Below are 14,359 nucleotides of genomic sequence, written 5' to 3'. Positions count from 1 at the left end.
GCCCTTCCTTGTGGGAGAAGGAGCCGGACGTTTGCATTTTCGGCAAGAGGCTCTGCCGCGTCCGAGCGCCATGAGATGTTGCGTCTCTGGGAAAGCAAAGATCCCCACTGCTGTTGTCTCTGTAGATAGGGCGCCAAGGCACCGTGAAGAGCAGCAACAGCTTTCAGGGCTGGGCCCTTCCTTGTGGGAGAAGGAGACGGACGTTTGCCTTTTCGTCAAGAGGATCTGCCGCGGCCGAGCGCCATGAGATGTTGCGTCTCTGGGAAAGCACAGATCCCCACTGCTGCTGTGCCTGTAGATAGGGCGCCAAGGCACCGTGAAGAGCAGCAACAGCTTTCAGGGCTGGCCCCAACCTTGTGGGAGGAGCCGGACATTTGCCTTTTCGGCAAGAGGCTCTGCCGCGGCCGAGCGCCATGAGATGTTGCGTCTCTGGGAAAGCACAGATCCCCACTGCTGCTGTGCCTGTAGATAGGGTGCAAAGGCACCGTGAAGAGCAGCAACAGCTTTCAGTGCTGGGCCCTTCCTTGTGCAAGAAGGAGCAGAACGTTTGCCTTTTCGGCAAGAGGCTCTGCCGCGGCCGAGCGCCATGAGATGTTGCGTCTCTGGGAAAGCACAGATCCCCACTGCTGCTGTGCCTGTAGATAGGGCGCCAAGGCACTGTGAAGAGCAGCAAGAGCTTTCAGGGCTGGGCCCTTCCTTTTGGGAGAAGGAGCCGGACGTTTGCCTTTTGGGCAAGAGGCTCTGACGCGGCTGAGCGCCATGAGATGTTGCGTCTCTGGGAAAGCACAGATCCCCACTGCTGTTGTGGCTGTAGATAGGGCGCCAAGGCACCGTGAAGAGCAGCAACAGCTTTCAGGGCTGGGCCCTTCCTTGTGGGAGAAGGAGCCGGACGTTTGCCTTTTCGGCAAGAGGCTCTGCCGCGGCCGAGCGCCATGAGATGTTGCGTCTCTGGGAAAGCACAGATCCTCACTGCTGCTGAGCCTGTAGATATGTCGCCAAGACACCGTGAAGAGCAGCAACAGCTTTCAGGTCTGGCCCCATCCTTGTGGGAGGAGCCAGATGTTTGCCTTTTCGTCAAGAGGCTCTGACGCGGCCGAGCGCCATGAGATGTTGCGTCTCTGGGAAAGCACAGATCCCCAGTGCTGTTTTGCCTGTACATAGGGTGACAAGGCACCGTGAAGAGCAGCAAGAGCTTTCAGGGCTGGGCTCTTCCTTGTGGGAGAAGGAGCCGGACGTTTGCCTTTTCGGCAAGAGGCTCTGCCGCGGCCGAGCGCCATGAGATGTTGCGTCTCTGGGAAAGCACAGATCCCCACTGCTGCTGTGCCTGTAGATGGGGCGCCAAGACATCGTGAAGAGCAGCAACAGCTTTCAGGGCTGGGCCCTTCCTTGTGGGAGAAAGAGCCGGACGTTTGCCTTTTCTTCAAGAGGATCTGCCGCGGCCGAGCGCCATGAGATGGTGCGTCTCTGGGAAAGCACAGATCCCCACTGCTGCTGTGCCTGTAGATAGGGCGACAAGGCACCGTGAAGAGCAGCAACAGCTTTCAGGGCTGGCCCCATCCTTGTGGGAGGAGCCGGACATTTGCCTTTTCGGCAAGAGGCTCTGCCGCGGCCGAGCGCCATGAGATGTTGCGTCTCTGGGAAAGCACAGATCCCCACTGCTGCTGTGCCTGTAGATAGGGTGCAAAGGCACCGTGAAGAGCAGCAACAGCTTTCAGTGCTGGGCCCTTCCTTGTGGGAGAAGGAGCCGGACGTTTGCCTTTTCGGTAAGAGGCTCTGCCGCGGCCGAGCGCCATGAGATGTTGCGTCTCTGGGAAAGCACAGATCCCCACTGCTGTTGTGCCTGTAGATAGGGTGCCAAGGCACCGTGAAGAGCAGCAAGAGCTTTCAGGGCTGGGCCCTTCCTTGTGGGAGAAGGAGCCGGACGTTTGCCTTTTCGGCAAGAGGCTCTGCCGCGGCCGAGCGCCATGAGATGTTGCGTCTCTGGGAAAGCACAGATCCCCACTGCTGCTGTGCCTGTAGATAGGGCACCAAGACACCGTGAAGAGCAGCAAGATCTTTCAGGGCTGGGCCCTTCCTTGTGGGAGAAGGAGCCGGCTGTTTGCCTTTTCGGCAAGAGGCTCTGCCGCGGCGAAGCGCCATGAGATGTTGCGTCTCTGGGAAAGCACAGATCCCCACTGCTGTTGTGCCTGTAGATAGGGCGCCAAGGCACCGTGAAGAGCAGCAAGAGCTTTCAGGGCTGTACCCATCCTTGTGGGAGAAGGAGCCGGACGTTTGCCTTTTCGGCAAGAGGCTCTGCCATAGACGGGAGCCATGAGATGTTGCGTCTCTGGGAAAGCACAGATCCCCAGTGCTGTTGTGCCTGTAGATAGGGTTCCAAGGGTAGCTGAAGAGCAGGAACAACTTTCAGGGCTGGGACCTTCCTTGTGGGAGAAGGAGCAGAACGTTTGCCTTTTCGGCAAGAGGCTCTGCCGCGGCCGAGCGCCATGAGATGTTGCGTCTCTGGGAAAGCACAGATCCCCACTGCTGCTGTGCCTGTAGATCGGGCGCCAAGTCTCCGTGAAGAGCAGCAAGAGCTTTCAGGGCTGGCCCCATCCTTGTGGGAGGAGCCGGACGTTTGCCTTTTCGGCAAGAGGCTCTGACGCGGCCGAGCGCCATGAGATCTTGCGTCTCTGGGAAAGCACAGATCCCCATTGCTGTTGTGCCTGTAGATAGGGTGCCAAGGCACCGTGAAGAGCAGCAACAGCTTTCAGGGCTGGGCCCTTCCTTGTGGGAGAAGGAGCCGGACGTTTGCCTTTTCGGCAAGAGGCTCTGCCGCGGCCGAGCGCCATGAGATGTTGCGTCTCTGGGAAAGCACAGATCCCCACTGCTGCTGTGCCTGTAGATAGGGCGCCAAGGCACCGTGAAGAGCAGCAACACTTTCAGGGCTGGCCCCATCCTTCTGGGAGAAGGAGCCGGATGTTTGCCTTTTCGGCAAGAGGCTCTGCCGCGGCCGAGCGCCATGAGATGTTGCGTCTCTGGGAAAGCACAGATCCCCACTGCTGTTGTGCCTGTAGATAGGGTGCCAAGGCACCGTGAAGAGCAGCCACAGCTTTCAGGGCTGGGCCCTTCCTTTGTGGGAGAATGAGCCGGACGTTTGCCTTTTCGGCAAGAGGCTCTGCCGTGGCCGAGCGCCATGAGATGTTGCGTCTCTGGGAAAGCACAGATCCCCACTGCTGTTGTGCCTGTAGATAGGGCGCCAAGGCACCGTGAAGAGCAGCAACAGCTTTCAGGGTGGGCCCTTCCTTGTGGGAGAAGGAGCCGGACGTTTGCCTTTTCGGCAAGAGGCTCTGCCGCGGCCGAGCGCCATGAGATGTTGCGTCTCTAAGAAAGCAAAGATCCCCAGTGCTGTTGTCTCTGTAGATAGGGCGCCAAGGCACCGTGAAGAGCAGCAACAGCTTTCAGGGCTGGGCCCTTCCTTGTGGGAGAAGGAGCCGGACGTTTGCCTTTTGGGCAAGAGGCTCTGCCGCGGCCGAGCGCCATGAGATGTTGCGTCTCTGGGAAAGCAAAGATCCCCACTGCTGCTGTGCCTGTAGATAGGGCGCCAAGGCACCGTGAAGAGCAGCAACAGCTTTCAGGGCTGGGCCCTTCCTTGTGGGAGAAGGAGCCGGACATTTGCCTTTTCGGCAAGAGGCGCTGCCACAGCCGGGAGCCATGAGATGTTGCGTCTCTGGGAAAGCACAGATCCCCACTGCTGTTGTGGCTGTAGATAGGGCGCCAAGGAACCGTGAAGAGCAGCAACAGCTTTCAGGGCTGGGCCATTCCTTGTGTGAGAAGGAGCCGGACTTTTGCCTTTTCGGCAAGAGGCTCTGCCGCGGCCGAGCGCCATGAGATGTTGCGTCTCTGGGAAAGCACAGATCCCCACTGCTGCTGTGCCTGTAGATAGGGCGCCAAGGCACTGTGAAGAGCAGCAAGAGCTTTCAGGGCTGGCCCCATCCTTGTGGGAGGAGCCGGACGTTTGCCTTTTCGGCAAGAGGCTCTGCCGCGGCCGAGCGCCATGAGATGTTGCGTCTCTGGGGAAGCACAGATCCCCACTGCTGCTGTGCCTGTAGATAGGGCACCAAGACACCGTGAAGAGCAGCAAGATCTTTCAGGGCTGGGCCCTTCCTTGTGGGAGAAGGAGCCGGCTGTTTGCCTTTTCGGCAAGAGGCTCTGCCGCGGCGAAGCGCCATGAGATGTTGCGTCTCTGGGAAAGCACAGATCCCCACTGCTGTTCTGCCTGTAGATAGGGCGCCAAGGCACCGTGAAGAGCAGCAAGAGCTTTCAGGGCTGTACCCATCCTTGTGGGAGAAGGAGCCGGACGTTTGCCTTTTCGGCAAGAGGCTCTGCCATAGACGGGAGCCATGAGATGTTGCGTCTCTGGGAAAGCACAGATCCCCAGTGCTGTTGTGCCTGTAGATAGGGTTCCAAGGGTAGCTGAAGAGCAGGAACAACTTTCAGGGCTGGGACCTTCCTTGTGGGAGAAGGAGCAGAACGTTTGCCTTTTCGGCAAGAGGCTCTGCCGCGGCCGAGCGCCATGAGATGTTGCGTCTCTGGGAAAGCACAGATCCCCACTGCTGCTGTGCCTGTAGATCGGGCGCCAAGTCTCCGTGAAGAGCAGCAAGAGCTTTCAGGGCTGGCCCCATCCTTGTGGGAGGAGCCGGACGTTTGCCTTTTCGGCAAGAGGCTCTGACGCGGCCGAGCGCCATGAGATCTTGCGTCTCTGGGAAAGCACAGATCCCCATTGCTGTTGTGCCTGTAGATAGGGTGCCAAGGCACCGTGAAGAGCAGCAACAGCTTTCAGGGCTGGGCCCTTCCTTGTGGGAGAAGGAGCCGGACGTTTGCCTTTTCGGCAAGAGGCTCTGCCGCGGCCGAGCGCCATGAGATGTTGCGTCTCTGGGAAAGCACAGATCCCCACTGCTGCTGTGCCTGTAGATAGGGCGCCAAGGCACCGTGAAGAGCAGCAACACTTTCAGGGCTGGCCCCATCCTTGTGGGAGAAGGAGCCGGATGTTTGCCTTTTCGGCAAGAGGCTCTGCCGCGGCCGAGCGCCATGAGATGTTGCGTCTCTGGGAAAGCACAGATCCCCACTGCTGTTGTGCCTGTAGATAGGGTGCCAAGGCACCGTGAAGAGCAGCCACAGCTTTCAGGGCTGGGCCCTTCCTTTGTGGGAGAATGAGCCGGACGTTTGCCTTTTCGGCAAGAGGCTCTGCCGTGGCCGAGCGCCATGAGATGTTGCGTCTCTGGGAAAGCACAGATCCCCACTGCTGTTGTGCCTGTAGATAGGGCGCCAAGGCACCGTGAAGAGCAGCAACAGCTTTCAGGGTGGGCCCTTCCTTGTGGGAGAAGGAGCCGGACGTTTGCCTTTTCGGCAAGAGGCTCTGCCGCGGCCGAGCGCCATGAGATGTTGCGTCTCTAAGAAAGCAAAGATCCCCAGTGCTGTTGTCTCTGTAGATAGGGCGCCAAGGCACCGTGAAGAGCAGCAACAGCTTTCAGGGCTGGGCCCTTCCTTGTGGGAGAAGGAGCCGGACGTTTGCCTTTTCGGCAAGAGGCTCTGACGCGGCTGAGCGCCATGAGATGTTGCGTCTCTGGGAAAGCACAGATCCCCACTGCTGTTGTGGCTGTAGATAGGGCGCCAAGGCACCGTGAAGAGCAGCAACAGCTTTCAGGGCTGGGCCATTCCTTGTGTGAGAAGGAGCCGGACTTTTGCCTTTTCGGCAAGAGGCTCTGCCGCGGCCGAGCGCCATGAGATCTTGCGTCTCTGGGAAAGCACAGATCCCCACTGCTGCTGTGCCTGTAGATAGGGCGCCAAGGCACCGTGAAGAGCAGCAACAGCTTTCAGGGCTGGCCCCATCCTTGTGGGAGGAGCCGGACATTTGCCTTTTCGGCAAGAGGCTCTGCCGCGGCCGAGCGCCATGAGATGTTGCGTCTCTGGGAAAGCACAGATCCCCACTGCTGCTGTGCCTGTAGATAGGGTGCAAAGGCACCGTGAAGAGCAGCAACAGCTTTCAGTGCTGGGCCCTTCCTTGTGCAAGAAGGAGCAGAACGTTTGCCTTTTCGGCAAGAGGCTCTGCCGCGGCCGAGCGCCATGAGATGTTGCGTCTCTGGGAAAGCACAGATCCCAACTGCTGCTGTGCCTCTAGATAGGGCGCCAATGCACCTTCAAGAGCAGCAACAGCTTTCAGGGCTGGGCCCTTCCTTGTGGGAGAAGGAGCAGAACGTTTGCGTTTTTGGCAAGAGGCTCTGCCGCGGCCGAGCGCCATGAGATGTTGCGTCTCTGGGAAAGCACAGATCCCCACTGCTGCTGTGCCTGTAGATAGGGCGCCAAGGCACCGTGAAGAGCAGCAAGAGCTTTCAGGGCTGGGCCCTTCCTTTTGGGAGAAGGAGCCGGACATTTGCCTTTTGGGCAAGAGGCTCTGCCGCGGCCGAGCGCCATGAGATCTTGCGTCTCTGGGAAAGCACAGATCCCCACTGCTGCTGTGCCTGTAGATAGGGCGCCAAGACACCGTGAAGAGCAGCAACAGCTTTCAGGGCTGGCCCCATCCTTGTGGGAGGAGCCGGACGTTTGCCTTTTGGGCAAGAGGCTCTGCCGCGGCCGAGCGCCATGAGATGTTGCGTCTCTGGGAAAGCACAGATCCCCAGTGCTGTTGTGCCTGTAGATAGGGCGCCAAGGCACCGTGAAGAGCAGCAAGAGCTTTCAGGGCTGGCCCCATCCTTGTGGGAGAAGGAGCCGGACATTTGCCTTTTCGGCAAGAGGCTCTGCCACAGCCGGGAGCCATGAGATGTTGCGTCTCTGGGAAAGCACAGATCCCCAGTGCTGTTGTGCCTGTAGATAGGGTTCCAAGGGTAGGTGAAGAGCAGCAACAGCTTTCAGGGCTGGGACCTTCCTTGTGGGAGAAGGAGCAGAACGTTTGCCTTTTCGGCAAGAGGCTCTGCCGCGGCTGAGCGCCATGAGATGTTGCGTCTCTGGGAAAGCACAGATCCCCAGTGCTGTTGTCTCTGTAGATAGGGCGCCAAGGCACCGTGAAGAGCAGCAAGAGCTTTCAGGGCTGGGCCCTTCCTTGTGGGAGAAGGAGCCGGACGTTTGCCTTTTCGGCAAGAGGCTCTGCCGCGGCCGAGCGCCGTGAGATTTTGCGTCTCTGGGAAAGCACAGATCCCCACTGCTGTTGTGCCTGTAGATAGGGCGCCAAGGCACCGTGAAGAGCAGCAACAGCTTTCAGGGCTGGGCCCTTCCTTGTGGGAGAAGGAGCCGGACGTTTGCCTTTTCGGCAAGAGGCTCTGCCGCGGCCGAGCGCCATAGAGATCTTGCGTCTCTGGGAAAGCACAGATCCCCACTGCTGTTGTGCCTGTAGATAGGGCGCCAAGGCACCGTGAAGAGCAGCAACAGCTTTCAGGGCTGGGCCCTTCCTTGTGGGAGAAGGAGCCGGACATTTGCCTTTTCGGCAAGAGGCTCTGCCACAGCCGGGAGCCATGAGATGTTGCGTCTCTGGGAAAGCACAGATCCCCAGTGCTGTTGTGCCTGTAGATAGGGTTCCAAGGGTAGGTGAAGAGCAGCAAGAGCTTTCAGGGCTGGGCCCTTCCTTGTGGGAGAAGGAGCAGAACGTTTGCCTTTTCGGCAAGAGGCTCTGCCGCGGCCGAGCGCCATGAGATGTTGCGTCTCTGGGAAAGCACAGATCCCCAGTGCTGTTGTGCCTGTAGATAGGGCGCCAAGGCACCGTGAAGAGCAGCAAGAGCATTCAGGGCTGGGCCCTTCCTTATGGGAGAAGGAGCCAGACTTTTGCCTTTTCGGCAAGAGGCTCTGACGCGGCCGAGCGCCATGAGATCTTGCGTCTCTGGGAAAGCACAGGTCCCCAGTGCTGTTGTGCCTGTAGATAGGGTGCCAAGGCACCGTGAAGAGCAGCAACAGCTTTCAGGGCTGGGCCCTTCCTTTTGGGAGGAGTCGGACGTTTGCCTTTTCGGCAAGAGGCTCTGCCGCGGCCGAGCGCCATCAGATGTTGCGTCTCTGGGAAAGCACAGATCCCCACTGCTGCTGTGCCTGTAGATAGGGTGCCAAGGCACCTTGAAGAGCAGCAACAGCTTTCAGGGCTGGGCCCTTCCTTGTGCAAGAAGGAGCAGAACGTTTGCCTTTTCGGCAAGAGGCTCTGCCGCGGCCGAGCGCCATGAGATGTTGCGTCTCTGGGAAAGCACAGATCCCAACTGCTGCTGTGCCTCTAGATAGGGCGCCAAGGCACCTTGAAGAGCAGCAACAGCTTTCAGGGCTGGGCCCTTCCTTGTGGGAGAAGGAGCAGAACGTTTGCGTTTTTGGCAAGAGGCTCTGCCGCGGCCGAGCGCCATGAGATGTTGCGTCTCTGGGAAAGCACAGATCCCCACTGCTGCTGTGCCTGTAGATAGGGCGCCAAGACACCGTGAAGAGCAGCAACAGCTTTCAGGGCTGGCCCCATCCTTGTGGGAGAAAGAGCCGGACGTTTGCCTTTTCGGCAAGAGGCTCTGCCGCGGCCGAGCGCCATGAGATGTTGCGTCTCTGGGAAAGCACAGATCCCCACTGCTGTTGTGGCTGTAGATAGGGCGCCAAGGAACCGTGAAGAGCAGCAACAGCTTTCAGGGCTGGGCCATTCCTTGTGTGAGAAGGAGCCGGACTTTTGCCTTTTCGGCAAGAGGCTCTGCCGCGGCCGAGCGCCATGAGATGTTGCGTCTCTGGGAAAGCACAGATCCCCACTGCTGCTGTGCCTGTAGACAGGGCGCCAAGGCACTGTGAAGAGCAGCAAGAGCTTTCAGGGCTGGCCCCATCCTTGTGGGAGGAGCCGGACGTTTGCCTTTTCGGCAAGAGGCTCTGCCGCGGCTGAGCGCCATGAGATGTTGCGCCTCTGGGAAAGCACAGATCCCCACTGCTGCTGTGCCTGTAGATAGGGCGCCAAGGCACCGTGAAGAGCAGCAACAGCTTTCAGTGCTGGGCCCTTCCTTGTGCAAGAAGGAGCAGAACGTTTGCCTTTTCGGCAAGAGGCTCTGCCACGGCCGAGCGCCATGAGATGTTGCGTCTCTGGGAAAGCACAGATCCCAACTGCTGCTGTGCCTCTAGATAGGGCACCAAGGCACCTTGAAGGGCAGCAACAGCTTTCAGGGCTGGGCCCTTCCTATTGGGAGAAGGAGCAAAACGTTTGCGTTTTTGGCAAGAGGCTCTGCCGCGGCCGAGCGCCATGAGATGTTGCGTCTCTGGGAAAGCACAGATCCCCACTGCTGTTGTGCCTGTAGATAGGGCGCCAAGGCACCGTGAAGAGCAGCAACAGCTTTCAGGGCTAGGCCCTTCCTTGTGGGAGGAGCTGGACGTTTGCCTTTTGGGCAAGAGGCTCTGCCGCGGCCGAGCGCCATCACATGTTGCGTCTCTGGGAAAGCACAGATCCGCACTGCTGCTGTGCCTGTAGATAGGGCGCCAAGGCACCGTGAAGAGCAGCAACAGCTTTCAGGGCTAGGCCCTTCCTTGTGGGAGGAGCTGGACGTTTGCCTTTTGGGCAAGAGGCTCTGCCGCGGCCGAGCGCCATGAGATGTTGCGTCTCTGGGAAAGCACAGATCCCCACTGCTGTTGTGCCTGTAGATAGGGCGCCAAGGCACCGTGAAGAGCAGCAAGAGCTTTCAGGGCTGTACCCATCCTTGTGGGAGAAGGAGCCGGACATTTGCCTTTTCGGCAAGAGGCTCTGCCACAGCCGGGAGCCATGAGATGTTGCGTCTCTGGGAAAGCACAGATCCCCAGTGCTGTTGTGCCTGTAGATAGGGTTCCAAGGGTAGGTGAAGAGCAGCAATAGCTTTCAGGGCTGGGCCCTTCCTTGTGGGAGAAGGAGCAGAACGTTTGCCTTTTCGGCAAGAGGCTCTGCCGCGGCCGAGCGCCATGAGATGTTGCGTCTCTGGGAAAGCACAGATCCCCAGTGCTGTTGTGCCTGTAGATAGGGCGCCAAGGCACCGTGAAGAGCAGCAAGAGCTTTCAGGGCTGGGCCCTTCCTTGTGGGAGAAGGAGCCGGACGTTTGCCTTTTCGGCAAGAGGCTCTGACGCGGCCGAGCGCCATGAGATCTTGCGTCTCTGGGAAAGCACAGGTCCCCAGTGCTGTTGTGCCTGTAGATAGGGTGCCAAGGCACCGTGAAGAGCAGCAACAGCTTTCAGGGCTGGGCCCTTCCTTGTGGGAGAAGGAGCCGGACGTTTGCCTTTTCGCCAAGAGGCTCTGCCGCGGCCAAGCGCCATGAGATGTTGCGTCTCTGGGAAAGCACAGAACCCCACTGCTGTTGTGCCTGTAGATAGGGCGCCAAGGCACCGTGAAGAGCAGCAAGAGCTTTCAGGGCTGGCCCCATCCTTGTGGGAGGAGCCGGACGTTTGCCTTTTGGGCAAGAGGCTCTGCCGCGGCCGAGCGCCATCAGATGTTGCGTCTCTGGGAAAGCACAGATCCCCACTGCTGCTGTGCCTGTAGATAGGGCGCCAAGGCACCGTGAAGAGCAGCAACAGCTTTCAGTGCTGGGCCCTTCCTTGTGCAAGAAGGAGCAGAACGTTTGCCTTTTCGGCAAGAGGCTCTGCCGCGGCCGAGCGCCATGAGATGTTGCGTCTCTGGGAAAGCACAGATCCCAACTGCTGCTGTGCCTCTAGATAGGGCGCCAAGGCACCTTGAAGAGCAGCAAGAGCTTTCAGGGCTGGGCCCTTCCTTGTGGGAGAAGGAGCAGAACGTTTGCGTTTTTGGCAAGAGGCTCTGCCACAGCCGAGCGCCATGAGATGTTGCGTCTCTGGGAAAGCACAGATCCCCACTGCTGCTGTGCCTGTAGATAGGGCGCCAAGACACCGTGAAGAGCAGCAACAGCTTTCAGGGCTGGCCCCATCCTTGTGGGAGGAGCCGGACGTTTGCATTTTCGGCAAGAGGCTCTGCCGCGGCCGAGCGCCATGAGATGTTGCGTCTCTGGGAAAGCACAGATCCCCACTGCTGTTGTGCCTGTAGATAGGGCGCCAAGGCACCGTGAAGAGCAGCAACAGCTTTCAGGGCTGGGCCATTCCTTGTGTGAGAAGGAGCCGGACTTTTGCCTTTTCGGCAAGAGGCTCTGCCGCGGCCGAGCGCCATGAGATGTTGCGTCTCTGGGAAAGCACAGATCCCCACTGCTGCTGTGCCTGTAGATAGGGCGCCAAGGCACTGTGAAGAGCAGCAACAGCTTTCAGGGCTGGCCCCATCCTTGTGGGAGGAGCCGGACGTTTGCGTTTTTGGCAAGAGGCTCTGCCGCGGCCGAGCGCCATGAGATGTTGCGTCTCTGGGAAAGCACAGATCCCCACTGGTGCTGTGCCTGTAGATAGGGCGCCAAGGCACTGTGAAGAGCAGCAACAGCTTTCAGTGCTGGGCCCTTCCTTGTGCAAGCAGGAGCAGAACGTTTGCCTTTTCAGCAAGAGGCTCTGCTGCGGCCGAGCGCCATGAGATGTTGCGTCTCTGGGAAAGCACAGATCCCCACTGCTGCTGTGCCTGTAGATAGGGCGCCAAGACACCGTGAAGAGCAGCAACAGCTTTCAGGGCTGGCCCCATCCTTGTGGGAGGAACCGGACGTTTGCCTTTTCGGCAAGAGGCTCTGCCGCCGCCGAGCGCCGTGAGATGTTGCGTCTCTGGGAAAGCACAGATCCCCACTGCTGTTCTGCCTGTAGATAGGACGCCAAGGCACCGTGAAGAGCAGCAAGAGCTTTCAGGGCTGTACCCATCCTTGTGGGAGAAGGAGCCGGACATTTGCCTTTTCGGCAAGAGGCTCTGCCACAGCCGGGAGCCATGAGATGTTGCGTCTCTGGGAAAGCACAGATCCCCACTGCTGTTGTGCCTGTAGATAGGGTTCCAAGGGTAGGTGAAGAGCAGCAAGAGCTTTCAGGGCTGGGCCCTTCCTTGTGGGAGAAGGAGCAGAACGTTTGCCTTTTCGGCAAGAGGCTCTGCCGCGGCCGAGCGCCATGAGATGTTGCGTCTCTGGGAAAGCACAGATCCCTAGTGCTGTTGTGCCTGTAGATAGGGCGCCAAGGCACCGTGAAGAGCAGCAACAGCTTTCAGGGCTGGGCCCTTCCTTGTGGGAGAAGGAGCCAGACTTTTGCCTTTTCGGCAAGAGGCTCTGACGCGGCCGAGCGCCATGAGATCTTGCGTCTCTGGGAAAGCACAGATCCCCACTGCTGTTGTGCCTGTAGATAGGGTGCCAAGGCACCGTGAAGAGCAGCAAGAGCTTTCAGGGCTGGCCCCATCCTTGTGGGAGGAGCCGGACGTTTGCCTTTTCGGCAAGAGGCTCTGCCGCGGCCGAGCGCCATCAGATGTTGCGTCTCTGGGAAAGCACAGATCCCCACTGCTGCTGTGCCTGTAGATAGGGCGCCAAGGCACCGTGAAGAGCAGCAACAGCTTTCAGTGCTGGGCCCTTCCTTGTGCAAGAAGGAGCAGAACGTTTGCCTTTTCGTCAAGAGGCTCTGCCGCGGCCGAGCGCCATGAGATGTTGCGTCTCCGGGAAAGCACAGATCCCAACTGCTGCTGTGCCTCTAGATAGGGCGCCAAGGCACCTTGAAGAGCAGCAACAGCTTTCAGGGCTGGGCCCTTCCTTGTGGGAGAAGGAGCAGAACGTTTGCGTTTTTGGCAAGAGGCTCTGCCGCGGCCGAGCGCCATGAGATGTTGCGTCTCTGGGAAAGCACAGATCCCCACTGCTGCTGTGCCTGTAGATAGGGCGCCAAGACACCGTGAAGAGCAGCAAGAGCTTTCAGGGCTGGCCCCATCCTTGTGGAAGGAGCCGGACGTTTGCCTTTTCGGCAAGAGGCTCTGCCGCGGCCGAGCGCCATGAGATGTTGCGTCTCTGGGAAAGCACAGATCCCCACTGCTGTTGTGGCTGTAGATAGGGCGCCAAGGCACCGTGAAGAGCAGCAACAGCTTTCAGGGCTGGGCCATTCCTTGTGTGAGAAGTAGCCGGACTTTTGCCTTTTGGGCAAGAGGCTCTGTCGCGGCCGAGCGCCATGAGATGTTGCGTCTCTGGGAAAGCACAGATCCCCACTGCTGCTGTGCCTGTAGATAGGGCGCCAAGGCACTGTGAAGAGCAGCAACAGCTTTCAGGGCTGGCCCCATCCTTGTGGGAGGAGCCGGACGTTTGCCTTTTCGGCAAGAGGCTCTGCCGCGGCCGAGCGCCATGAGATGTTGCGTCTCTGGGAAAGCACAGATCCCCACTGCTGCTGTGCCTGTAGATAGGGCGCCAAGGCACCGTGAAGAGCAGCAACAGCTTTCAGTGCTGGGCCCTTCCTTGTGGGAGAAGGAGCAGAACGTTTGCCTTTTCGGCAAGAGGCTCTGCCACGGCCGAGCGCCATAGAGATCTTGCGTCTCTGGGAAAGCACAGATCCCAACTGCTGCTGTGCGTCTAGATAGGGCGCCAAGGCACCTTGAAGAGCAGCAACAGCTTTCAGGGCTGGGCCCTTCCTTGTGGGAGAAGGAGCAAAACGTTTGCGTTTTTGGCAAGAGGCTCTGCCGCGGCCGAGCGCCATGAGATGTTGCGTCTCTGGGAAAGCACAGATCCCCACTGCTGCTGTGCCTGTAGGTAGGGCGCCAAGGCACCGTGAAGATCAGCAACAGCTTTCAGTGCTGGGCCCTTCCTTGTGCAAGAAGGAGCAGAACGTTTGCCTTTTCGGCAAGAGGCTCTGCTGCGGCCGAGCGCCATGAGATGTTGCGTCTCTGGGAAAGCACAGATCCCAACTGCTGTTGTGCCTGTAGATAGGGCGCCAAGGCACCGTGAAGAGCAGCAAGAGCTTTCAGGGCTGGGCCCTTCCTTGTGGGAGAAGGAGCAGAACGTTTGCGTTTTTGGCAAGAGGCTCTGCCGCGGCCGAGCGCCATGAGATGTTGCGTCTCTGGGAAAGCACAGATCCCCACTGCTGCTGTGCCTGTAGATAGGGCGCCAAGACACCGTGAAGAGCAGCAACAGCTTTCAGGGCTGGCCCCATCCTTGTGGGAGGAGCCGGACGTTTGCCTTTTGGGCAAGAGGCTAGCCCGCGGCCGAGCGCCATGAGATGTTGCGTCTCTGGGAAAGCACAGATCCCCACTGCTGTTCTGCCTGTAGATAGGGCGCCAAGGCACCGTGAAGAGCAGCAAGAGCTTTCAGGGCTGTACCCATCCTTGTGGGAGAAGGAGCCGGACATTTGCCTTTTCGGCAAGAGGCTCTGCCACAGCCGGGAGCCATGAGATGTTGCGTCTCTGGGAAAGCACAGATCCCCACTGCTGTTGTGCCTGTAGATAGGGTTCCAAGGGTAGGTGAAGAGCAGCAACAGCTTTCAGGGCTGGGACCTTCCTTGTGGGAGAAGGAGCAGAACGTTTGCCTTTTCGGCAAGAGGCTCTGCCACA

The sequence above is a fragment of the Harpia harpyja genome, chromosome 4 (assembly GCF_026419915.1).
Source record: "Harpia harpyja isolate bHarHar1 chromosome 4, bHarHar1 primary haplotype, whole genome shotgun sequence".
NCBI classification, from domain to species: domain Eukaryota; kingdom Metazoa; phylum Chordata; class Aves; order Accipitriformes; family Accipitridae; genus Harpia; species Harpia harpyja.
The sequence above is the reverse complement of the archived record's forward strand: the minus strand, read 5'-3'. Positions refer to the sequence as shown.